The sequence below is a fragment of the Arvicola amphibius genome, chromosome 6 (genome assembly GCF_903992535.2).
Source record: "Arvicola amphibius chromosome 6, mArvAmp1.2, whole genome shotgun sequence".
Taxonomy (NCBI): Eukaryota; Metazoa; Chordata; class Mammalia; order Rodentia; family Cricetidae; genus Arvicola; species Arvicola amphibius.
Genome location: NC_052052.2, coordinates 84,707,394 through 84,734,974, shown reverse-complemented (window position 1 = coordinate 84,734,974; position 27,581 = coordinate 84,707,394). Strand labels below are relative to the sequence as shown.

The 27,581-nt window shown below is 39.4% G+C and overlaps 1 protein-coding gene and 1 non-coding gene across 7 annotated transcripts in view; both read left to right on the top strand.

Moving 5' to 3' along the window:
• Window positions 1–27,581, top strand: part of Kiaa1958 (KIAA1958 ortholog) — a 183,403-nt gene that overhangs the window by 1,356 nt on the left and 154,466 nt on the right. The gene's annotated exons all lie outside the window — the stretch shown is intronic.
• LOC119818198 lies at window positions 5,805–5,911 on the top strand. Its single transcript, XR_005286084.1, has one exon. It is a non-coding gene; the product is annotated as a U6 spliceosomal RNA (small nuclear RNA).

Here is a 27,581-nt window from a genome sequence, read left to right as displayed (position 1 = left end):
GTCCTTATGTTAATTTATTTCTCACTTTTAGAAAATTATTTATTGTCTACTGTGTAAGAATTTGTATTGACATACATAAGTCTGTTACCTAAGAGGTATTTTGGTTTGTTGGGTGTTTTTTTGCTTGTTTTGTTTTTAATAGTTTTGAGGAGTACAATGCTAGGTACAGCCATTTGGAGAAAATGGGAGCCTCCTTAAAAAAAAAATACTAAATTTGAAGAAAAATATCATGGTGGAGAAACTACTTAAATTTCGATTAAGTTGTTAAAAAATTCAAGAAAAAATACAATTCAATGCACTTTTATTCAAGTACCTTTTTATCATAAAAAAGAGTTTAATATGCTTAAAATAGTGATTTTTGTGGGAGAAAAATTTACCCTAGATTCTTGACCCAGTTACATTAGATTGATGATGTTGCATACTGAATTTTTATACATTTGTACACACTTAATGTCTAGAAGCAGCTTCATCTACCATAGTTGCTCAGGTTTTATTATGTCCTGCTGTTATTTTCTGTCTAGATCAGATAAATGAATTTAACCTACACAAAGGCAAAGAACTTAGTGTGTTGCTTCTGGTCCACTCTGACTTCGGTCAGAAACCTCTCCTCTTTCCTTTATGAGCAGCTTAAGGAGGAGTCTGTAACAGGGAGTTCTAGAACACCATCAGAGTTGCAGCTCTTTGTCACTGGTTGAAATGCTAAAAATGACAGCTAACACACTGATTTACTTGTGTGTGTATGTTTGTTGGATTGTTAGTGGTGGTGATAAGACTTAACAGAGCATCTCTCTGTAAACGGGAAACAGCTTCTGTGTTGGTAGTGCTTTGGCAAAGCAATAGTTGTGCCTGCCGGTTTTCTTGGGTCAGCACTATAGTGTCTCTATCAGCGCTTGCTCAGAGATAACGCCTTGCTTTTTCATTTGCTTTTGATTGGTGTGTAGATGTTAGTAATTTTCTTTCTGTGTAACTAATAATGGTGTAATCAGAAGCATTCCAGAGGGGCTTTTATATTTTTATCTTCTTTTCCTTTTGGTCAGTTGCTGCTTAAGAGAGCCAGTAAATTCATTTTTGTCCTGATGCTTCTTGTTTTTTTTTAAAGACCTTACAATGGATAAATGCTCCTTGCAGACAATTTGAATTTGTATGAATTAGCCTTTAAAATGAAGCTGATATTCAGCTGTATTTTGTTTTCCTAAGCAACACTAAACTGTCCTCAGTTAAATTTGGGAGACTTTAAAGACTACAGGCTTCTCCAGTACTTCCCCCATGTTCAATACTATGGTAATAAAGTAGAAACTGGGAAGTAACAGATTTGCTCTTCACAGACCTGTGACTTTTGGTCGAGTGGTGTCTACCTCCTCCTACCCCACTGTATTTCTTTGTGGCCTGGTAGGGAAGCAAGCCTGAAGGAGAGGTGTGACAGAAACCATCCGAAGAGCACAAGCCCATGCTGCTTGCCGAAAGGAGAAATTCATTCTTGGATTAATATCCTGGTACCAGATGTATGAGGCTGGCTCTGAAGAAGCTCTTCCTCTTAAATACTGTCAGAAATAGAGAAGCTGAAGATTGGAGAGAAGCCATTTATTTTGAACAGTTTATTTTATGACAGTTGTGTTTATAAAGAAACCTGCTCATAATATTTACTTAAGAGATCTACATAGTTACCCAAAGACACCCCACAGGTTTCTTTTCCTTTTTCTTTTCCCTTTAGGAAAGTTTCAAAGGAGCTTAGCTCTTCTCTGACACTTCTTGAGTTTGCTTCTGATCAGCTGACTTACGTATGGCCTTTGTTTACCACTATGATTGGAGAATTCTTTTGCTAGTCTGAAATTGCACTCTGCTCTGGTCGGTTTCCTAGGAAACAACAGCACTGCATAGATTCCATAATGAGGACTGTGGTTGGCTAGTGACTGTGTAAATTCTGTTGTTTGGTAAAGCTTAGTCTCAAATTCAAATAAAGGTCAAGATAGCAAAAGTACTGAAGATGCAAATTTGAGGATTTTATTTTGTATCCAGCGCCAACAGCGTTTTAATAGGCTTATCTGGAGAAGGGCAAGTTCCCCAGCATTGTTCATTTGTTTTGCAGAGTCTTACACTTGAAGCAGTTGGGGGGATCTTTCAGTATTTCATACTGGTGATGGTGGGAGCCTTAGTGACAAAGGAGATGTATTCAGAAATGTGTTATCACACTTGCAGACCGTGAAGAGAGTGAAGGCAAGTGTAGAGTTTCTGATGTTTTTATACCGAGAAGGAAGTAACGTGTATTTCAACACAATTACGCATCTTCTTGTGAAATTGAACTTTAAAAATCTTAAAAGTATTTGAGAAACTTCTTCCTCCTCATTCTCCTCTTTCTCCTCCTCTTCTTTTTGCTTTTTGAGACAGGGTTTCACTGTGTAGCCCTAGCTGTCCTAGAACTTGCTTTGTAGATCAGATTGGCCTCGAACTCAGAGAGAACCGCCTGCCTCTGCATTCCAAATGCTGGAATTAAAATAATGCACCATCACACCCAGCTGAAAAACTTATTAAAATTTTAACATAAACTGTTATATTTATAATCTAGTTCTTTTCCCCTTCTGATCTGTTTGAATTTTGCCCCACAACTGCAAATTAGAGACCAACTTCCCTCTCTTCTGGAACTCTGTGGCTTTTGGAACTCTACATCCAGGATGAAAAGCAGTTCACAGTGCAGCTGCTGGTAGGCAAAGGAAGGACAAGAAGAAACTTACAGAGAACCAGAACTTCACTAAAACCACTGCAAATGCCTTTTTATTTGATGCCGGAAAATATTTTTTTTTTGTTTGTGAATCATCAAGGATTCTTTTGTTAGCTTAAACATTAAAGGAAAATACATGGCCAGATGGTGGTGACACAGCCTTTTAAATTCCAGCTCTTGGGAGGCAAAGGCAGGTGGATCTCTGTGAGTTTAAGGGCAGCCTGGTCTACAAAGGGAATCCTAGGACAGTCAGGACTGTTACACAGAAAAATCGAACCTCCTTCCCTCCTCCCCTGTAAAATATTTGTATCAGTTTGTAATCTCAGAGAACGATCCAAAGTTGTCTCCATTCCGCTAACTCGCTAACAATGTTGTGGGTTTTTTTTGGGGGGGAGGGGGTAGTTGGTTTTTTTTTTTGATTATTCACTTGCATTTTGGTTAGCTTCATTTGAGGCATAAAACTTGTCTTGGCTAGGTTCTCCTTTTGATTTTTCTCAAAGTTGACATGACTTGAATCCTTCATTCCTTTTCTAATTGCAAGACTGTATCCCTTCAGTTTTTTTTATAAACATTGTTACAGCTTTTCAATTTTATCACTGCATTATTTAAAGCATAATCATCACTATCAAAACCCCTCTTTCCTATTGCAGGACTTGTATGTCTAAGTCACAGCTTAGGATGTTTGTGAATTGTATGACTGGCACATGGCCTCCCTCTTTACAGCTTCCCTAACAGCCATCACACTGTGGGTGGCTTAAACAACAGGAGTTATGTTCTGATAGTTCTTCAGTCTAGAAGGTTTTTGTGTGGTTGCGTTTTAGGGGGTCCCTTGGATTTGTTTTCCTTTGCCTGTCTGTGACCTAATCTTAATTTGTAAAGACATCAGTTATTTGAAAAAGGATTAGACGCCTATAAATATGACTTCATTTTACCTTAATTATTTCTTTTGAAGGTGTTAGCTTCAGAGATAAGTTACATTCTAAGGTCCTGGCATTTAGGACTTAAAAGATGAATCTGAGGACACAATTTAGCCCAAAGCACAGCCTGCCTGTCTATCCATTCAGAGCCCTAACTACATATATACTTTATTATGTTTAGTGGAGTCATCTTTTATGTCTTTGCTTTTTTACATTTCCCACAGGATTATTATTTTTTTTAACATTTTTGTTTTATATATGTGTATGTGTGCCTACATGATATGACCACATGTGTGCAGTGCTTATGAAAGCCAGAGAGGTAGTTGGATCCCCTGAAACTGGGGTTAAAGACAGTTGTGAGCCTGCATGTGAGTGCTAGGACCTGAACCCTGTGTAAGAGTAACAGGTGCTCCTAACCACGGAGCCATCTCTCCAGCCTTTTTAAAGGAATGGGTGTGCATGTGCTTCTGTGAGTGTGGAAATGTGCATGCACATGCATACATGGTTTATATGTGTATTTATTTGTGTGCATGTGAATATATTCATGGATATGCACATGACTTGCTCATGTGTATCTGTGGAGGCCAGAGACTGATATTTTCGGTCTTCCTCTGTTACTCTCCGTCTTATCCTTAGTTTTTGACAACTTTCTCCACAAAGCTGGAGTTTATTGATTCAGTTTTGCTGGCAGGCCACTGGCAGTTAGCTTCAGGTATGTGCCTTGTCATTAGGATTGGGAATACAGCTGTGCACCACTGCAGCTGACTTTATACTAGGAATTTGAACTCATGTCTTCATATTTGCACTATCTTCCCAGTCCCAGGAATGGATTTTGAGAGGGGTAAAAAATTAGACAGAAAATTATAGACTAGAAAATGAATGTAAATGTCAGCTGTTTTACTAGTTGTTTTTATAACAAACTAGTACAGAGCGTTACCTTTATAAAACACAAAATTCAGGGACTGAGGTTTCTTACCTCAATGGTATGGAGTTTGACTTACGTTTGAGTGAATCATTGAGTGCTTTTAAACAGATTTGAGCAGAGGTGTGGACAGTTGGCCCAGGTAGCAGGAGATGGAGTGGTGTGGGACATCCTTCTGTGTATGTGTTGCTTTTATTGGTTAATGAATAAAGAAGCTGCTTTCGGCCAATGGCTTAACAGAATGTAGCCAGGCTAAAAGAGATAAATATAGAGAGAATAGGTGGTGTCAAAGAGACACCATGGAGCGGCCAGAGGGAAAAGACGGGAGCTGCCAGCTGGAACCTCACCAGTAGGCCATAAACCTCATGGTAAAATATAATAGAAATGGGTAAACCAGAGATATAAGAGCTAACAATACACTTAAGTGATTGGCCAAGCAGTGATTTAAATAATATAGTTTCTGAGTGATTATTTTGTGGTCTGGGCAGCTGGGAACGAACAAGCAGCCTCCTACTACAATGAAGTGTTTGGCTTTTTGTGTTAACTGCCAGAGTTCCACACTGGGCCTCATTGCCTGGAGTTGTTAATCTTGTCAAATTTCTTTGTGTTGTGACAGCAGTGCTCTTTTCTAGTTGTGTATTTCCAGTGTCCAAGTAGTATCCCACTGAATCATTTGTGTCCCTTTCTTTCCCATCCTTCTCTTGTACATGGGTCCTATGGGTTAGGACTAGTGACTAGCAGGAGCCCTGTGGCGATCTAAGCTGTGGATTGGGTCTTTATAATCTATTGATGATTTGTCACCGAGTACTAGACACCATAAGGAACAAGCAACATGTCAACTCCTTGCTATTCAAGAAAAGTAGGTAAAGGCTTTATTTTGATTACACTTTTTATTTTTTTTTTTAGTGGTTTAAATTAGGAAATTCTGGAATACCGGAGAATTGTGTGACCAAATTCATTGGAAGTGTGGATTTTGTGACTTTCTTTTGATGATCTGTTGGTACCAAGTGCTGCTGTCTAGGCAGTTATGCACCATTCTGCAGCTCATTGTCGGTCATCTAATTTAAACAGGAATTTCAGGGCGACTCCTTATCATCAGTCCCAGCTTCTGTACATAATCAAGTTCCTAGATTCATTAGTTATGGTTTCCAGGATTTTCTTAGTTCTGTCTTTTCTTCCCATACAAACAGATATACTGCCCTCTCACTTTTATGATTGGTCTTAAGACTACAGTTAAATACATACAGGTGTGCTCGCTTCGGCAGCACATATACTAAAATTGGAACGATACAGAGAAGATTAGCATGGCCCCTGCGCAAGGATGACACGCAAATTCGTGAAGCGTTCCATATTTTTTTTAAAAAAATACATACAGGGGCAGAAGGTGTAGCTCAGTAATACAACATGCACTTAAAACATGCACAGGCTCTGGGTTCCATTCTTAGCATGCATTCACACAAACACTGTATTTATATTTTTTTATGTGTGACATACACCGTTATAGTTGAATGTTCCTCGTGAAAAATATTTCTTGTTTTTCATATGTAAAACTGTTTATGGCTTTTATACTTCAAAGGTAGTTTGCCTGAATAGAAATTTGCTCAAATTATCTCTAAAAATGTTACTTTACCATAGAGATTGGCAAACTTTTCCTGTGGAAGATCAGATAGTAATTATTTTAGTTTTGGGGGTCATAATTCTGTACTATAGTTATCAACTGAGCAATTACATCTCAGAAGCAGCTATGGGAATATGTTAACAAACTAGCATGATATCTGCTTTATTGTGAAGCACAATTAATAAAACCGTAAAGACAGATATTCGGGTTTAACCTGAAAGTCAGAAAACGAAAATAGCCAGCCACTGGTTCTTACCTCTACCTCAGTCCAAAGTGGCAAACCTGCCTCCAGGAATCTCAGAATGAGATTGTGCGTGAGAACTGTCCCTTCCTGTTTTATAATCCTCTCTAGGGCTGTGATTAAAGGCCTGCACCATTGGGATTAAAGGCATGTACCACCCAGTTTTTATGGCAACTAGGTTGGCTAAAGGGATTAAAGGTGTGTGTAAGGCTGACAGTGTGGCTGTTTTACTCCCTAATCTTCAGACAAGCTTTATTTATTAAAATACAAATGAAATGCCACTACTCTAGTATAACGTTTGATTAGTAAAACCAGTTGTGAATTGCAGTTGGCCACAAGTCCTAGTTTACAGAATCTTACTCCATTGTATTCAGGTTAAATGGACTATTGTTGAATGAGGACTGGGAATTGAGCCCAGTGCCACATATGTACCATGTGGGCAGTGTGCCATGAAATTGTATCTCCAGTTTAGATTTTCTTACAGCCCCCCTCTGCCTAGATACTCAAAGGACCTTTTTTCTACCCTGAAAAGGCAATATTTTTCTGTAATGTGCCAGAATACTACCTGTTCTTTGTTAATTGTCCCAGAGATATAAAACATTTTACATATTGACTCAATATTTTAATCTGTTATAACTTCTAGTATTAAATGTATTTTATTTTATGGCTTCCTGTGATATATGCTAGATCATCCTTGCTTAAACTATTTTTCCATTTTTGTGGAAAAAAATATTCTGTTGTTTGTTTCTCTAAACAGGGTGTCATTATGCAGCCACAGTTAGCCTGAAACTTGCTGTGTACACCAGGCTGGCCTCCAACTCACAGATCTACTAGGCAGTGATTGAAGAGAGTATGCCATTATACCTGGCCGGTTATATTCTTTAAGATCATAGTCTTTATATTTGCTTACTTGTAAAAAAAATTACATTTTAAATTTATGTGTCACGTATCCCTTCACATGTAAAGGTCAGAGGAAAGCTTTCTTGGGTAGGCTCTTTCCCTGTGGGATTGACTTAGTTCTTCTTACTCACTGAGCCACCTGGCCAGCCCTTTACTTTTTCTTCTAAAAATAGTTATCTATTTGTTTATTTTCTGGTGTGTGTGGGGGGGGGGCGGGGGTGACGGGTGTCTACCAAAGACCAAGGAGCGATTTTGCTCTCTGGAGTTGTAGTTGCAGGTGGTTGTGAGCAGACCGGCATGGGTTCTGGGTCCTGAACTCCAGAAGAGCAAGGACTTCTAACTGCTGTGCCATCTCTCTAGTCCCCTGCTTTACTTTAAAAACAAATAGATTATGCCTGAATGATGTGTGTATGGGTGTGTGATACAGTCTGTCTTTTCCTTACCTCCATGAGCCATGCCACCAGCCTGTGTGCTTTACTCCTGTGTCCCATCACTGCTGGACGCTGGCGTAGCATGTGTGAGCCGCCATGCCTAGCTGTTTCCCCATCCTTAGTCTCCTCACTGGTCTTTCTATGGTGTCCATCTATTTATTAAGTCCTGGTAGTGTTCCTTTAAGTGTTTCTGGTCTTTGTCCCCTTTTTTCTTAGTCTACCCTGAATGCTGTCATTTTTCTTTGTCTATACTATTGTCAACTAGCCAGTGTACATTTTTAGCTTTTCTTTTTCTGTCTGTATTCCCTATCCCAGCTTTTCTTTTCTTTCTTTCTATGTGTCTTCCTGGTCTTGTGTAGCCAGGCAGTTCTTGAACTCACCATATAGCCAAGGTGGTTTGAACAACTCCTTCTGCTTCCCGTGGGCTGCGAGTACAGGCATTGACACACTGTGCTACAGTACATCTGCTTTATGCCACATTTTGTAGTCTGCCTTTATTGGTTTCATTATTTGGTTCTTGTTCATTATCTTTATAGTACCTTTCACAGGACACCTTGGTTCTTTTTTCACGTTTATATTTAAATAAGATGGTTATGCCTATATTTTAGGAGGAACTTGATGTGCTAGGGGTAGGAAGTTGTCCTGGTGGGTCCAAGATTTTTCTCCTTTATTCCTTTTGTGAAGTATTTTAAAATATGGCTACTCCAAAATCAAAGTTAAGTACACTAATTACAATGAAAATTAGTAAGTGTTGTGAGAACATACAGCAACTTAAATTCTGCATTGCTATGGGAATTATACATTGGTATAAGAATGTAAATTGGAGTGAACAAATTGGGAAGCTGTTTGGCCGTATCTACTTAAACAACACATGACTACCTTATGGTTTAACAGTTCCACTTGGAGATGCATACCACCAAAATAAATGTACTAGAATGAATGTTCATAGCACTATTATAATATACCCAAATGGAGCTCTTCATGATGACCATTACTACAGTATATGATAGATGCTACTAGTTAGAGTGCTACATTGATATACCCAAATAAATCACATCTCCTAGTGCTGATACCTTTGTCTCCTTCCCTAGTGGTCTGCTTTGATGAACTGTATATTAGCAGACCTTACTGCTACAGCAGCTTCATAAATGTGTGGCCATTGAGGAGAATGCTGCCCAAAGACGATATACTAGAGTCCAAGGCAAGAGGCTTCATTGTGTGTCTGTGTGTCTGTCTATTGGCCTATCTGTATGCTGGTGTCTGTGTCTGTCTGACTGTGAGTCAGTGTCTGTGTCTGTGTGGCTACCCAGATGAAGTAAAAAAAAGGAGAAAATAGGGGTTCCTCAAATACAGTGAATGTTCCACAATCTGATTGTAGGCTCTGTTTTAAAATGTTGTGAAGTAGTAGCAAGATATTATTTTTTCTGTTCCTTTCTGACTGTATGTCATGTTTGGATACAAAGGGAAGTAAACACAGCCTTTCGGGTAGCCTCTTGCATGAAATTCTCTGATGTTGGCCTTTCGTGGGTATATGTCTCCCTTGTCTCACTCAAGTCCTTTCAATTGCTCACTGGTGTAGGAGGTCCTTCTGTCTATGTCTTGCTTTTATTGGTCAATGAATAAAGAAACTGCCTTGACCTGTTGATAGGGCAGAACGTACGTAGGCAGGGGGAAAAACTAAACAGCATGCTGGGAGGAAGAAGGCAGAGTCAGAGAGACGCCATGGAGACACCCGGGATAGACACTGGGAATTTTACCTGGTAAGCCACTGCTGCATGGCGGTACACAGATTAATAGAAATGGGTTAAACTGCCTTAGCCTGTTGATAGGGCAGAACTTAGGTAGGCGGAGAAAACTAAACAGCATGTTGGGAGGAAGAAGGCAGAGATGGGGAGAAGACATGGATCATCCACCTGAGACAGATGCCGGTTAGAATCTTTGCCAGTAAGCTACTGCCATGTGGTGATATACAAATTAATAGAAATGGGTTAAGTTAATATAAGAGTTAGCCAATAAGAAGCTTGAGCTAATGGGCCAAGCGGTATTTTAATTAATACAATTTCTGTGTGATTATTTTGATTCTGGGCAGCCGGGACAAACAAGTGGCCTTCCTGTTACAGCTCACAGTTTCCTTCAAAGGGTCTCTTAAGTCAGTGTTATGGCTGGAACATGAGGTTTCTCCCTTACGCTGGTTGTTTAGTGTTTGGTTCTCAGCTGATGGTGCTGTTTTGAAGTTGTGGGAACTGTTGGGGAGAGGCCAGCTGGAGGCAGTGTACTCTTGCTCTGACCTCCTGGGTTCCTTCTCTCTGCTTCCTGCTGCTGTATTGTGAGCTGCTCTGCTCTGCCACCCCCTCTCCACCGTGATACACAGACCCTGACCCTGTGAGCTACAATAAATGCTGCCTCCTTAAGTTGTCTCTCTCAGATCAGGACAGCAACAAAACTAGTACCATAAACTTGATGGTTTGTGATGGTGGGGAAGCTGAGCAACTTGATTGGCTCTTCTCAAAGACAGTTTCACATAAATAGTGGCTTGTCTTGAAGGGGAAGCCCAGCCAATCACCTTGTTTGTAAGGCGTGTCCCCCTTAGGCTAAAATTTACTTATAAAATCTTGTGGGTGTGTGGTCTGCCTTCTCTTTGTTTTCCTGCGCTCCTTGCTAGAACCTTGGCTTTTGTAAGTTCCCTTTTCTTTCCTTTATTAAAGCTGAATATTATATATTAAAGCTAGTCTGGTAAATCATAATTGCCGATCGACCATGCCACTTCATTGTCTCATTAAGGGTAGATTTCAGGAATTTCTTGTTTCAGGTCTTTTAAAATTAGCATAACTTATCACCCCCTTCTGACCTACCTAGATGAGTGGTTTTTCTAGTTTATCTAATTACAGCGTTAAACCAATGCATATTTATTGTACAGAGTCTAATTTTTTTGTAATGACTAGTTTGTTAATATTTACAGGTTAGTTTTGGCTTAGAAATCGACTTTATCCAGATGTTCAGAAAACTAGGAGCTAAACAGAAGTAGATTTTTTGAATAGTGAAAATAACATTGTGGGAAAAGTTTACTATTTTAACTCTTTTGTAAAAGTATTTCCTCAGTGAGTTCAAGTAAAAGCAGTTGTATCTTTATCTGCTCTTGGAAATTTTGATTAACAAACAGAAACATTTAAAATTTCCTTTCCTTACTCTGGCAGTTGTTTTAAGTTTTTTACCTTTGAAGTTTTATATCGTTAGCCCTGTTTTCTGCCACCAGTTCCAGAAAGGATCAATAAGCTTTGCTGACAAGTCCATTAAATTTCCTGTCTTATTTCAAGTCTTATTTGCATAGCCTTTGAAGAGATACCTGTGAAATGTTAGCTAGAGGTATCCCTGTGCTTCCTGCAGAGCAGCCTCAAAGATAAGCATCTGATGGCTTAGTCCTGGGAGCATTTTCCCTCTTGAACATAGTCAGGGAAAGAAGTGTAGTCTTGTAAATAGCATTCAGCCTATGAATATATTGTACTTGTGAACATATTTGATATATGAATGTTTGATTTGTATATATTTAAGTTGCTTTTTAGCCAACTGGCTATCCTCTTTCTGGCAGTCAAAAGTCTTACCATGAAGTGTGTTTTCCTTTTTTTTTTTTTTTTTTTTTTTTTCCGAGACAGGGTTTCCCAGTAGTTTCTAGAGCCTGTCCTGGAACTAGCTCTTGTAGACCAGGCTGGCCTCGAACTCAGAGATCCGCCTGCCTCTGCCTCTCCCTCCCGAGTGCTGGGATTAAAGGCGTGCGCCACCACTGCCCGGCTCATGAAGTGTGTTTTCTATATATACTTCTTTAATGATGTATACATTGGTATAAAACCTCTCCCTTTCTTTAAGGAATTAATTTTCCTGTTGAAAATTAGGTTTAAAGCCAGATGTGGTAGCACATGCCTGTAATGCCAACACTTGGGACAACAATGCAGGAGGATTTCTAGATGGAGGCCAGCTTAGGGGCTGCATAAGGATATCCTACCTAAAAAAAATATTACCCTATTGCTTTCCTTTTTCAGGTCATGTTTTCTGCTGTTAAACATTCAAGTATAGACTTTGTGATATCAATATTATTATAGAGGTGTTCATAGATGTATATGCATGTGACTCTGGGTATCACTCCTCAGGCACCATCTACCATCTTTTTCTTCTTGTTTTGAGAAAGGATTGCTCTCTGTTCTGCAAGTAGATTAGAATGGTTTGTATAAGAATGGCCCCATAGGTTTATATAGGTATGGTCTTGTTGGAGGAGGTATATCACTGTGGGTGGGGTTCTGAGGTTTCAAAAGCTTATGACAAGTCCAGTCTCTATTTCTCTTTCTGCTGCCTGCAGATATGGATGTAGAACTCTCAGCTATTTCTCCAGTACCGTGTTTGTTTGCATCATGCTCCATACCATGATGTTAATGGACTAAACCTCTGAAAGGATAAGCAAGCTCCCCTTTACTTAATGTTGGCCATGGTGTCTCTTTACAGCAATGGAACAGTGACTAAGACAAGACCCAAGAAACTGTGGTGATGGTGACCACCTTTAATCTCACCTAGCACTTGAGAGGCAGAGGCAGGCACATCTCTGAATTCAAAACCAGCTTGGTCTCCTGATAGTTCCAGGATAGCCAGGACTACACAGAGAAACTCTGTCTCAAAAACAACAAGCCAAAAAACAAAACAAAACAAAATAAAACAAAAAAAGGCAAGACCCAAGGATCTGTTATGTCCAGATCACAGAGTCCCCCCTAAACCAACTTGGAGACCGAGTCCTATATTTAAAAGGAAAGAGCCTTTATGCTTACACAAGTTTGCAAACTTGGACTCTCCCTGTGTCCAACATATTGGAGTGATCGAATAGCCCTGAGCTCATTTGGGGTTGGATTTTTATAGTAGCAAAGGTAGGGGTGAGAGATTTCTAAGGTTCAGGACCCCTGATTGGCTGATATTTGTCTAGGGGTGTCCTGGTGAAAAGCAATGGGTATGTGCTGGCAGGTGATCCTATCTACAATGGTTGGAACGTTAGGAATTTTCTTTGGATGGTCTGTTCTTGGGTGGAGCATGGGTAGTCTCAGTTTCTTGTCTTCTTTACATCTACGTATTGCCTTAGGGTAAACTGGGACTCAGACCCACCTTCCTGTTGGTCTGTAGAGCCTGTCTTGGTGGTGTGTCCTACAGGATCTGTCTGCCTGTTTATGCCTGAAGGATCACAACAGCACATTGCCATGCTCAGCATTTTTGGTTCGTTTTTCTTTTCTTTATTACTTTCTTCTTTTTTAAAAAATGGGGTCTCACTATGTAGACCAGGCTGCCCCAAACTCACAGAGATCCACCTACCTCCTCCCAGTTTTTTGTTTGTTTAAAATGTGATTTCTGAGGCTCAAACTCAGGTCCTCATGTAATGCAAGGCAAATACTTTACCAACTGAGCCAATTCCCCAGCCCATACCTGTTTTCTTAAGAGCACACTATGTAGGCAGTGTTTCTGTGTGTCTTGGCAGCCACTCCCAAATAGCCATTCAGAAATTTATTACTAATTATAAATTAACCCATATTTCTTATATATACTCTGCCACATGGAGGTACCTTCTCTCAACAGGGCACATTCATCATGCTTCTCTCTGTGTCTCTCGTGACTCCTGAAACTCTACCCTTCTCCTTCTCAGAATCCTCTATGTCTTGCTGTCCTGCCTATGCCTCCTGGCCAGTCAGCTCTTTTATTAAACCAATCAGAAGGCACCTCGGCAAAGATATGCTGTAGGAAGACCTGCAGCTTGTGATTGTCCACCTACTGGGTATACTATATACGCAGACACAGAATCTGTGTCTGGCCCTTTTTAACTTCCTCCTTTTGGCTGGCTGCTCGTTTGGATTGCAGGATTCAACCGGTCAAGCAGAGGATTCTGATTTGTGAGTTTACCCCTAAATAAATATCTATTTCTCATTACTGAGCTAGTGTGGGATTTCTTTCTAGCTTCCGTTCATCACTTGGTTACTTGGTTCTTTCACATGGTTTTAAACTCCATGCCCACCAGGTGGACAGCTTGGTCCTTCCATGGCCCAGACAGGCTTGCTTTTGCCAAAGCAGTTTTTTTTTTTTTTTTTTTTTTTTTTTTGTATAATCACAGCGGAGTTTGCTGCATGTGGCGACTTGGAAATTTCCCAGGTGCAGGTATGCACTACCTCTGCATACCCCTACCCCCACCCCTGGACGATTCCTTGCTGTGTGGCGGCTTATGCAGCTTCCAGGTTTCTGTTTCCTACCCGTGGATTCTGGGTTTCTTGCTTGATGTATAGAATTGATTTAATTGCTTTTAATTTGTCAAGCAGCACATATTTCTCAGTATTTAACCAGTACCAGGGCGGAAACTAAAGCAGCCCAGGACCAATCCCTGTCACTGGTTGCATTGTTTCCAGTCACAACTCAGCAAACACGCCATCTGCTGGACAATAAAGATTGCTGTTTACCACATAGCTTAACAGGTAATATGGCAGATTTCGTTACCAATGCGACCTTTAGTACCTTTTTTGCTAATACTATGGATCGTATTATGCGAGGCTTATATGACTATGGGGATACCTCAATTTATTGGTTACTAGGTTTCAGTTTTCTTCTCCATATTCTATCATTAAGGAAGAATTTATCACTCTTAGAAACGATACAGTCTTTACAAACTAATAATGAACAGCTAGCTGACGGTTAATATCATCGAAAATCAGAGGTTATCTGAACAAGGTAATACTATAACGGACAGAATTGAATCCATATCTAAGGGCACTAGGAAATTATCTGAAAGAATTCATTCTTTTGAATTTGACAATCAAAAGTTGTCGAAAAGTTAAGATAAATTAACAGAAAAAAATGTATCTCCAAGATGGCAGTTTACACAATATTCAAGTAAAGTCCAAGGAGGAGATGTTATCTATAAAGGAGAAAATTCAAACCTTGGATTCACACGTGCAGAATGAGGACCAGAGACTAAATGCCTCCACAAAGTCACTAGAAATATATACAGGCCAGAAGATTCAGGCTTTATGAAAGACAATAATAAAAATATTTGAAATAATTGAGAAAATTATTGGAGCTGATGAACAGGGAAAGAAGGCACAAGGACAGGATGCAATATCACCAGTGGCTGTCAGGAATGGCTTGCCCAGGGTTTTAGCATCCTACCCTGTAATTTACTCTGACAAAGCATCAACTTCTAAAGGCTCAAAAGGAGCCAAAGAAAGTAGATGAATACCTATAGGAATGAACGATCTAAAAGAAATTAAGCAAGCTGTCATAATTTATGGCTTGCATTCTGCATTTGTTAAGGAGAGATAAAGACTTGGGCCTCTAATGTCAGGGCAATCCCCCATGACTTTTTTCACTTAGTTTCAGCAGTCCTGGATGATAGACCTTCCTTGTTGTTTAGAATTTATTTCAGAGAAGAGTCCAAAAATAAGGAAAAACAGGGAAAAGGAAAAGGCCTTGAGGTTTCCCAAGATGAAATTCTTGGTGAAGGTCCTTATGCTGACCCACAGGTCCAAGCTCTTTACAATGAAGAAATCTTGTCCCTATGCCCCAAAGCAGCCTTACATGCTTCAGACAGGATTCAAGAACAGGAAAAAGAATCATATACAAGGGTTAGACAGGGACAGAGAGAACCCATTACTGACTTTTTACAAAGATTAAGTAAGGCTGTAAAATAGGAATAATAGACCCAGATGTTAAATGTGTAATTTTTGAATCTCTAGCTTTTGAAAATGCAAACTTAGAATGCAAAGTGATAATTGGGCCTTTAAAGGTTAGATCAGCACCTATGGAGGAATGGATTCTGTATACAATGAATGTTGAGACATTTGACTATAATGCTGTCTTGGGTAGGAGAAGCAGTTTCCAAAGTAATGAGACATCAAACTGCCAAATGTTTTAATTGTGGTAGAATAGGACATCTGAGAAGGGATTATAGACAAGGAATTTCTAGGAATAATACCTCCTCTGGGAATGGCAAAAATAGGGGACCCTGGCCTTCAGGTATATGTAGAAGGTGTGGCAAAGGCCGACATTGGACCAATGAATACAGGTCAACAGCAGACAGACAAGGCACCCCGATACCCTCGGGAAACTCCTTGAGGAGCCTCTCGCAGGCCCCCAAGCCAAAAGTGGCCCAGTTGTTCCCAGTAACTGTGGAGAACATGTCACACCAGGAAAATTTAAAAATCCAGAGCCATCTGTAAAAGAGCATACTGTTCTAAATGATAGCATAAACATAGAAGATAAGTCAAAAATTCAAATGGAAAATAAGAAATGTATATTCTGGCAAACTTCTATAAATGATCAGAGATCAAAGTTAAAGAGTGCTTATTAATGGGATTGTGATTGTGGGTTTGATAGACACAAGAGCGAATGTGAGTATCATTACTCCAGAATCTTGACATCCAAATTGGGCTCTTCAAGAGGCAAATGTTCGATTACTAGGAACTGGAACCATATCTCAAGTTAAAGCACGAGATGGGTTGACTTTATTGGTCCAGAAGGTCAAGAAGGGAAGCTGAGATTATATGTAGCTAATACTGCAATAAATTTATGGGGTCATGATTTGCTACAGCAATAGATACCCAGATTAATATTCCTACAGTCCCAGGAACTCATAATTCTGGGAAGGATATAATAAGTTATTATGAACTAAGGTCACCAACCATTCAGGCTGTACACGAATATAAAGCGACTAGCAAACCTTTAGAAGCACCAGTAGCCCTACCTTTAAAATGGTTAACTAAGAAGCCAATATGGATTAAGCAGTGGCCTCTAGCTGAAGATAAGTTGCAGGCTTTAGAACAGTTGGTACAAGAGCAACTAGATGCTCACCATATTGAAGTATTAACCAGCCATTGGAATTTTCCTATATTTGTTGTAAAAAAGAAATCTGGTAAATGGAGAATGGTAACAGATCTAAGAGCTGTCAACAAAGTTATTCAACCTATGGGCCCTCTACAGTCTCTGCCCTCCCTATTAACAAAAGGATTGCCTCTGATGGTTATTGATTTGAATTATTGTTTCTTCACTATACCTTTATAAGAAAAGGATAGAGAAAAATTTGCCTTCACACTGCCTACTTATAATAATTCTCAGCCTACTAGGAAATATCAGTGGACTAACCTCCCACAGGGAATGATCAATAGCCGTATCTTGTGCCAATACTTTGTAAGTCAGCCATTGGAAATAATATGTAAGCAATTTCCTAAGTCTATAATTTACCATTACATGGGTGACATTTTGCTATCTGATTCAAACATGGATACTTTAGAAAGAATGTTTGAAGAAGTAAAGAAAGTTTTGCCAAAATGCAGATTGCAAATTGCTTTTGAAAAATACAGAGAGGAGATTTTTGTCAATTACCTAGGTTATAAAATAGGTTTACAGAAAATTTGGACACAAAAGACACAAATTAGGAGAGACCTATTGTGGACTCTTAATGACTTTCAAAGATTGTTAGGAGACATTTCCAGTCTATGACCAGCTGTTGGGACAAAACCTGATCTAATAATTCATTTAAACAAAACCTTAGATGGTGATAAAGATTTTAATAGTCTCAGAGAATTAACAGCTGACACAGAAAAGAAATAGACAATTGTTGAGGAAAAATTACAGGGGACACATGTGAATAGGGTGAATCCAAATCTTACTTGTATTCTAGTCATATTGCCTTCCAGAATTTCTCCTACAGGAATTTTAATGCAGTGGAAAGATACTATTTTACTTTTTAAAAAAATATGTATTTATTTTATTATTATGTATACAACATTCTGTCTGTATGTCTGCAGGCCAGAAGAGGGCACCAGACCTCATTACAGATGGTTGTGAGCCATTATGTGGTTGCTGGGAAATGAACTGGGGACCTTTGGAAGAGCAGGAAGTGCTCTTGACCACTGAACCATCTCTCCAGCCCCGAAAGATACTATTTTAAAATGGATCTTTTTACCACATAAACCAAGTAAAAAATTAAAAACTTATGTAGGAAAAATCTCTGAATTAATTATAAGAGGTAAATATATAGAGCTAGTTTTGGAGATAGTCACTGGCTCTGTCCCTCTCTAATTCTAAGCATGTTGTTAAAAAAAACTCAGAGTTTCTGTCTCATGTCAGGAGCCATGATATGGGACAGAAAGAAAAAAGAATTTAGAAAAAAAATATTTCCTTTTCTTCATATCTGTCTTTGTCTTTATTGTACCTTTCATTGAATATATATGTCTGCATATGTCTATATAAACATTGCTTACATTTTCCACAATGAACAATGAATTTTCCTGCAGTAATCTTTGAAGTTTCCAGGAAGAATATGGGGCCCCACAACAACAACTCCACCTGGTGGATATGACGTCATGATGCTGATAGCGCTACTACAAGACCTGTTTTGGGTACCAGCTGCTCAAAGTGTTTCCAACTTGGTTAACTGAAATGGTGCACATTTTTATGACATTCTGGCCAGACCTTCACCAAATACTCAGAGACTATTTGCAATTATACCAGACATGAATCATTTTACTTTCACATGATCGCATAGAAAAAACATCGCCCCCATGACAGCTGGAAGTAATTCTAGAAGATGACGTCCCTTCTCCCAACAAAGTTTGTCCTCAAGTTAGGGACATCATTTAGGGGTTGATTATAATTGGTATACGTTTGGGGGTTGGGAGGGAATTTTATAATCTCAGGGATCTTTTTGGGGAAAAAGAGGGAAAATTGGATGGGATAATAGATTGGTATGAGCTTACACTAATAATAATAGTGAGTAATAGAGTGAATAGTTATTATTTATAGGCAATTACATTGGTATAGATTTTGTATATTGATAGTTAAATTATACTGAATATTGTATGCATGCATGCTTCTACCTCTCCTTAAAACATTTTTATATATTGATATAAATTTATTATATTGCAATGTGCTTTTCTACCTCTGATCAAGATACTTATACATTTGTTTACATTTAGAGGTTATTATCTTAGTCTTTAAGTTATATAGGCATTAAGAATTACAGATCAATAGTCATCTATGTTTATCATACTTATAGTTAGACTTTTCAGGTTCTTTAGATACATAGAGATTATATTATATCTGCATGGATAGATAATCTTCAACCACTTCAAAGAGCTGTAGAAAATGACACTTAAATAACTTAGAGTTCTGTTGAAGTGAGACACAATCGCTCCTGGCAGCACCCATCTATTACCAAGAGAATGTTAAGCACCGAAGCTTGGAGCTTGTTTTCTTCTTGGCAAAAACTGGCCTTTGGACAAAGAAATGCCCATGCCTCAACCATTGACAAGATACATAGTATCTGGAAATGGATAAGCAGGACTGTCAAACCTTGCCAAGACAGGGTAAGGTGGTTTTGAAATTTTACCTGCCTCTGAAAATGATCTGTCAGTTATTCTAGATCTTAGCCAAAATTGGTTGCTTCACTGTTTCAAATGAGACTTTGGGTGCTTGACCAGGTAGCCAGTTGTCTCTGTCATTTGTTGCACATTTTGGAAGTTGCTTGATTGCCCTTCCTACTTAATCAGGTAATGTTATTTCCTTTCTCGCATCTTTGATGGGGTTGAAGGCTAGATAATTGTAGTTACTTTCCTCTCATGACTTGGCCAAGTTATTTATTATACAAGACTTAAGCTAGTTAAAATAGGATATTTGGTTTTATTGCATATAATTTTCTATTAGGCTTAGAACTTTGTTATTTAAACAAAAGGGGAGGTGCTGTAGGAAGATCTGCAGCTTGTGATTACCCGCCTACTGGGGCATGGCCTCTTATACTATATATGTGGACGCAGAACCTGTGTCCATCCCCTTTTTTCCTTCTTTTTTGCTGACTTCTCATTTGGATTGCAGGATTCAACCGGTCAAACAGAGGATTCTGATTTGTGAGTTTACCCCTAAATAAATATCTATTTCTCATTTCTGAGCTAGTGTGAGATTTTTTTTTTCAAATGTCTATTTATCACTTTGTTCATTCCACAAAGACATATCTTCACAAGTACAAAAATATTATTTATAACAATTCTATAAGAAAACATTATTGATCTGAGAAATAAACATTTCCTTACATGTAATAAGCAACAATATAAGGCTCTAGGTAATAGTTATCAGAAAGGTTCACTCACTATTATAGGATATTTTACTCTTTTGGATTTTTGAGGGGCCCACCACCCAGCTCCCAAATAAATTGCATGGAGGATAATTATTATTTATAAAAGTGCTTGTTTCTTGCCAGCTTTTCTTATCTTAAATTATCCTGAGTACCTTTTGCTTTTATCTTTCTCTATTTCTGTATACCTTACTTCTTTCTCCATGGCTAGCTGTGTATCTCAGTGACTGGCCCCTGATGTCCTCTTCTCCTTGTTTTCTTGCTCTTCTTTCTCTCTCATCCCAGATTTCTCCTTCTATTTATACTTTCTGCCTGCTAGCCCTGCCTATCCTTGCTACTGTCTTGCTATTGGACATTCAGCTCCTTCTTAGGACTATCTGGTGTTTTAGAGAGGCAAAGAACCACAGCTCCACGGAGTTAAACAAATGCAGCATAAACCAAACTTACATACCTTAAATAATATTTCCCAGCAGTTCACCAATAAGAAGATCAATTTAACTATGTAAATACTTAAAATTTGCTGTTGTAAGAAAGCAAGTTGCATCTGGGGGTGAGCTCATTGCTGTTTAGAGCATTCCCTACAAGGCCCTGACTTTATCCCTAGCACTTCAAATACATACATACATACATACATACATACATACATACATAAAAATTTAAAAATAGAAAGTCAAGAAAATGATGTAATAAAAATTGATATCTTTAGACATTGTGTTGCTTATTTAATTTTTAATTTTATTTATTTTATACAGAGAGAGAGAGAGAGAGAGAGAGAGAGAGAGAATGTGTACATGTATAGGTGCATGTGTGGAGACTGTAAAACAACTCCCAGGACTCTTCTCACATGCCACCCTCTTGAGGTCCTGCATATTCCAGGTTCTAGCATGTTCTCCTGTCCCCGCCTCCCATCTTGACATACCAGTATTGGGATTGCTTGCATTTGCCACCACAGCCTGTCATTTTACATAAATTCTAAAGATCAAATGGGTCATCAGACTTGTGCTGGCTGGATGATCCATCTCTCGGCACCTGTGTGATTTTGATGATTCGTAAAAAGTGATTAATATTGTAGGACTCAGCCAACCATGATAAGCTTAATAGGAACAGACCACCCAAAGGAGTTCTTAACTTCCAACCATTATCACTTGCCAGTGTAAGACTCAGCCAGGATAAGCTTAATGGAGGCCTGAGTCTCAGTAGTTTACCCTAAGGCAATACCTGGTTGTAGGAAGGACCACAAACTGAGGTTACTCAGGCACCTCCCAGGAACAGACCATCCAAAGGAAATGGCTAACCTTCCAATTGTTATAGATAGGATCACTTGCCAGCACACATACCCCTAGACAAGTGTTACCCAATTGGGGGTACTGAACCTCAGAAACCCCTCACCTCCACCTTTACTACTATAAAAACTCAACTCTGAGCTCGGGGATCTCCGATTATTCCAATACATTGTGCACACAGAGAGACCGAGTTTACAAAGTTGTATAAAATAAAGGCTCTTTTCTTTTACATATGGGACTCGGTCTCCTTGTTGGTTTTTGTGGGACTTTGATGATCTGGGCATAATAGTATACTAGAGAATAATAGGAAAAACAAAAAAAAACAATTTATAGAAAAGAAACAATCAGCCTTCCTGGTAATTAACACAGAATACTGTGTCAGTTCAGAAATTTGTTGTTTGACATGGAGTTTTAGTGTGTAGCTCATGGTAGCCTACAACTTGAGGTCCTCTTGTTTCATCCTCCTTCTTTGGTAGAAAAGTTTCAAGCCCCCTCTCATGGGAGTTGCCTCAGTCCAAACTCCACCTCTGAGAAAACCTGCCAAAAGGTGACCCCTCCTAAGGGAGGGTCAACACCACTTGCACAGGCTATTTAAACTGCCCCCCAGAGAACGAACATGTGGTCTCCCGGGTTTTCCATGGTCGCTCCAGTTCTCCTTCCTCCTCCCCCACCCAAGTTTTCCCGGAGCCACCTGGGAGCTCTGGCTAGGTGGTGGTGGCTTACACCTTTAATTGCAGAACTTGGGTGACAAAAGCAGGCGTATCTCTAAATTCAAGGCCAGCCTTATCTACAGAGTGAGTTCCAGGACACAATCTTTGAAATCAGATTTTTCAATCTTCCCACAGTGGATGTGATGTAATATTTCTGAGGGCAGATAGCAGTGTCTTCAGCTGTCTGAGGAGTTAGGTTTATTACTGTCACTCTTCATGTGTTTGAATCACCTTTGCTTTACAGTGATGAAGCACTCTGGACAAGTGAAGCCAGCAGGCCTCTGGCTCCTTCCGATAGTGTTTATATTTCCTGTCATCATTTAATCTGTGGCTTTCTAATACCTGAGTAGCTTTTGTGATTAAGTCTTTAGGAAAAAAAAACCCTACTTCTGTTTTGTGCCAATCTTCCAAGTGTATAGACCGATACAGCAACTCTGGTGTCAGTAAAGGGGTCTACTGCCTAGTTAAGAGCAAACTCGGGACTCAGTCTTACTGGCCTTAAAAGGTATCATTGGTACTACTCTCTGGAGTTTATAAATGCTTGCCATGCATGCTGCTTTTGTTCCCGCATTTACAGTGATACAAAATATATGCTTCATCGAGTTGTAGAGGGTTAGATGAATTCATTTGGGTAGAGTGCGAGGCACATAAGATAATTAGCTTTTAATACCTGGAAGCATCATTGCCTCTCTGCCCGTATTCTTCCACTCCTCCCATCCCCCCCCCCCCATCCTGGTGCTGAGAAAATTGAATTCAAGACATCCTTAAGCAGCTGGAGAGATGACCCCAACATTAAGAGTACTGGCTGTTCTTTTAGAGACCCTAGGTTTGTTTCCCAGTGACCACATGGTGGCAAATATCTGTAATGCCAGTTCTAGTGTATCCAGTTCTCTCTTCTAGTCTCCTTGGGCACCAGGCACAGGAGTGGTGCATATATCTACACATAGGCAAACACATAAATAAAGTTTTAAAATAAATCTTTAATTATATGTCTTTAAAGCCATCTCTCCAGCCCCAAGTATATGTCTTAAAGCATTTTTATTTGAAGTATTGTGTGTTTGTGTCTTTCACAGGTCACACAGGTAATTTATTATGAACAATTTTAAACTACCTAACTTACTACAGTACCGTATCATGTGCATTTGTGGACTGAGAGGCAGCCTTCCCAATTAAGTTACTGAATTTTGAGAGAAAGATACTAGATTTATATGAGTAAGACAGACATTTTGCTGTTGACCTAAGTGACGGTGTTGTGAAATGTGGGTCAGGATAGATGGCAAAAGACAGCTCCTAGAAAGGCTGCTCATTGCTGGGGCGGGCAAGGACTTTCTTTGTGAGTACCTAGGTCAGGGTGCTGATGAGCTTGATTTGAACAGACCTGGTGGTAAGGAGAATCGAGTGAAGAGTGGTAGATGTAATGCCCTTTAAACATACCACCACCTGTTGTCGGAGGCTACTTGTTCATTCCTAGATGCCCAGAACTGAAATAAACCAAGATCCATATCAGTGCAAATCTCTATAGCATATCCCCTTATAAACAATCATTAAGGGAATTTGGGTGTCATTCTCTCCAAACTGCTTCTTGCTTTTTGTTGGGCAAAGTATTTTGGGGGTGTTCACTAGGACCTTTTGGGGGATCTTGGTCCATTAAACCAGATTAGAAGAAATCCACAGGTTCTCATCTTCTGTGGAAACAAAAGCAGAACCTCTTTTTCAAAGTACCAAATCATTAGGACCAAATTTTGAAATCAATATCATATATATACACACACACACACACACACACACACACACACACATATATGCTTATCTTAGCAGTCCATATAATGAAATTTCTCTCTGTACTTAGCTCCTTCACAGTCAAAAAAATTCAAAGAAACACAGCAATATACATAATCCAGACTCTTTGTGTATATTCCATTTTTATGTGGCTTATTTTTCTTTACTCCTGTTAATCTATGATTGTACTGTGTCTCTTTAAAGACTTTGTTTTATTTTTCTTTAAATGATTTACTTCTTTTTATAACTCTCTATATTTCTTTTCTTCTCTCCCAAGCCTACGTACAGTTATTGAATATGTTGTCTGAGGTTTTTCTGTCCTGCCACGTTCCCACAGTCGTTAAGTCCCAAAGAAATCACACAGAGGTCTACATTAGTTATAAACTGATTGGCCCATTAGCTTAGGCTTCTTATTAACTCTTATAACTTATATTAGCACATTATTCTTGTCTATGTTAGCCACATACTTGGTACCTTATTCGGTGAGGCAGTCACATCTTGCTTCTTCTGTGGCTGGGTCAGGACTACAGACTAGGACTTCCTTTTTCCCAGAATTCTTCTGTTCTCTTTGACCCACCTCTACTCCTGTCTGGTTGTCTAGCGTATACTTCCTGCCTGGATACTGGTCAGTCAGTGTTTATTTAAAATATAATTGACAAAATACGGACCATTGTCCCTAACCACAAGACAGTGACACATTTAAAGGTCTTTTTTTTTTTTTTAAAGTCTACATCTGTATATCTGTAATTATTTTCTGGCTAGAAGCACCCTTTTTTTAAAAAAATGCTAAGTGGGTGTGGCTAGGGCCAACACAGCCCTGCTTGCTTGCTCTGCCTAGTCCAACATGGCGGAGGCATGTTCACTGCCTCTGAGAGCTATGTACATTGCTCCATTTTTAGGCACACAGCAGGTTGGTCTATGTTGCCATTCAGCAAGTTGTAGCACTGTGCTCACAGACTCCATTTAAATGTTCCTTGGCCAGACTTCCCCAAAGGGTCAGAGTTTGTGCTGGCAGCATGGCGCAGGAAGCCAAAAGCTGCTGTTTCAAAACCATGCAGTTTATTGTTTGTTTGTTTGTTTTGCTACTGCTGAATCAGACCTTTCTTAAAGGAATCATGCCTCTGCTTGCTTCTATCAAACAGAGCAGGAAGCTGCATTAAACTCAGTTGTGTGTGTGTGTGTGTGTGTGTGTGTGTGTGTGTGTCTAGAATTCCCTTTCCAGATCTCTCAGGTTTTTATGTGGATGTAGTTACCCACATTGGTGTACCCGTCTCTTGGGGGAGGCTTCTCGTTTGTTCCTGGCTACTCAGACCCAAAATAATCATACAGAAACTATATTATTTAAAACATTGCTTGGCCTATTAGCTCTAGCTTCTTATTCGCTAGCTCTTAAATCCTAAACAAACCCATCTCCATTAATCTGGGTATCGCCATGTGGCAGCGGCTTACTGGGTAAAGTTACGTCCCTGGCCTCTTTCCCCTTAGCAGCTCCGTGTTGTCTCATTGACTCCACCTTCTTTCTCCCAGCATTCAGCTTAGTTTTCCCAGCTAGTTCTATTCTGCCCTATCATAGGCCAAAGAGTTTCTTTATTCATCAGCCAATAAAAGCAACACATATACAGAAGGACTCTCCACACAATTTCCCCTTTACTGTTTAAGTAAAAAATTAAAAAATGATGTAGGAAGTCCTTCTGTACATGTGTTGCTTTTATTGCTTAATGAATAATATTTTGGCCAGTGGTTTATCAGACTAGAGGTAGGCAAGAAAATTTGATGTAGGTGGGTCTTCTGTTTTGTGTTGATTTCATTGGTTAAATAAAGAAACTGCCTTGGCCCTTTGATAGGACAGAAAATTAGGTAGGTGGAGTAAACAGAACAGAATGCTGGGAAGAAGGCAGTGAGGCAGTCTCCATGATTCTCTGACCCAAGGTGGACGTAGGCTAGAATCCTTCCCAGTAAGCCACCACCTTGTGGTGCTACACAGATTATTAGAAATGGGTTAATCAAGATGTGAGAGTTAGCCAGTAAGAGGCTAGAGCTAATGGGCCAAGCATTGTTTAAATGAATACAATTTGTGTGTTGTTATTTCGGGTGTAAAGCTAGCTGTGCGGGAGCCGAGCAGGACCAAAAGCAGGCCTGGTCGTCACATCACTACAAAAACTGAACTGAATGCTCAAAGAAAGAAGGCGGAGTTAGGAGAAGCCATGTAACCCTGCTGGAGACAGATGCCAGGAATGGATCCTTACCCAATAAGGTGATAAACAGATTAATGGAAATGGATTAATTTAAGATGTAAGAGCTAGCCAATAAGAAGCTAGAGCTAGTAGTCCATGCAGCGCTTTAAATAATATAGTTTCGGTGTGATTATTTTGGTTGTAAGCAGCCAAGAACAAACAAGCAGCCTCCACCAACAACCACCATTCTGGCATTTGGATATTCTTTGACCTCAGATGCTAGCCACTAAACTCACATGATGAATTTAACTAAGAATAGATAATTTACAAATTTCAAAAGTGTGGTAGTGGTTTGGTGAAATTGAAAAGATGGAGAAAATAAAGTTTAATTCTCTGTGCTATGAAAGTTTGTGGAAATAAATCTGAAATTATATTTCTTTGTGGTAGTTAAGGACAGATAAGTTTATATCTGTATGTTATCTCTAATCTCACTCATGTTTGTGGTTACTTTGGGGATTGTGCAAAATTTGACTAGTTTTATTAAGAAAAATAGTGTAACACCCGATTCTGTGTTACCCCCTCGGTACAGTTCTCATGCCACTTTACCTTACGCGAGTTGGACAAGGGCCTGGAGATTGAAAGAACACACAAAGAGACCTGGGTCGTTCGGAAGGAGATCAGCCGAATGCCGTTTATTTAGCCTTGGGGAAAATCTTATAGACCCCACTCCTGCCCAAGGAATTCCACCCAGGCAGGTGGGAAATTACCATATCTAACTGCTGCACAAGGACTTCCACCTAGGCAGGTGGGAAATTACCATACCAACAATAGAGTCAACAATGCCCTATAGCAAATCACCAGGTGGGGCAGAGGGAGCACAGGGACAAACAGAATGCTTAGTCATCTGACCAGAAACTGTCCTCAAGATGAGCCCCAGGAACAAGGGCAGACTCGGGCCCTACAAAATAGGAATAATTTTGCAATGCTGATTTTATTTAATTTTATATCTGCAGTACTAAATCTTTAAGAGTTTTACTTAACGTCTCCATTGTTTTTAGGCCTGTAGTGAGCTGATCTCCTTAAGGCAGCTGTGAAGCAGAGGATAATATAGGTCTGGAAACAAGGCTTCAAAGACAAGCCCCAGTGTCCTACCTCCTCTCACTAGGCCCTATTCCGTAAGACTGTGTGTAGTAATGCCATCAAGGTATAGCACAATTAAGGGGTTGATATAGAGCCCTCAGAGTTCAGATACTTCCACAAAGTCATCAAGTGGCTTACAAGCCTTTAGTGCATTAACATTTTCAGGGTACACTTTATATGTAGCCCATAATACACTTGTTCAGTCTTAAGAGTAACGGGACAGCTGCAAATAGAGATTGTGTTTCTAAAGACTGCTCTAGCTTAATGCAAACAAATTTGTTGTCTTTGTAGAACCATAGCCTGCGGGCATATAAAACGTGACTAAGACCTGAGTTGTGCGTGGCTATTAAATATGCTTATTTTTTTTGTAGTAAGTTCCTACCAAGTCTCGAGTACTTACACACTCACTGATAATTGCTCTTATTAACAGTCTTGCTGTTTAAATTAACCTAGAGGTTACTTGTACTTTCCTCGTGACGGTCCTCTGAGAAGCTATTTTTAAAGTGCAATATTATTACTGACATAGCAGGTAAACTAATGACTTTAGAAGAAGTGTTTTGGGGCAGAAGGAAGAAACCTGCATCCACAAAGCCCCTCATTAATCATGAAAGTATGGT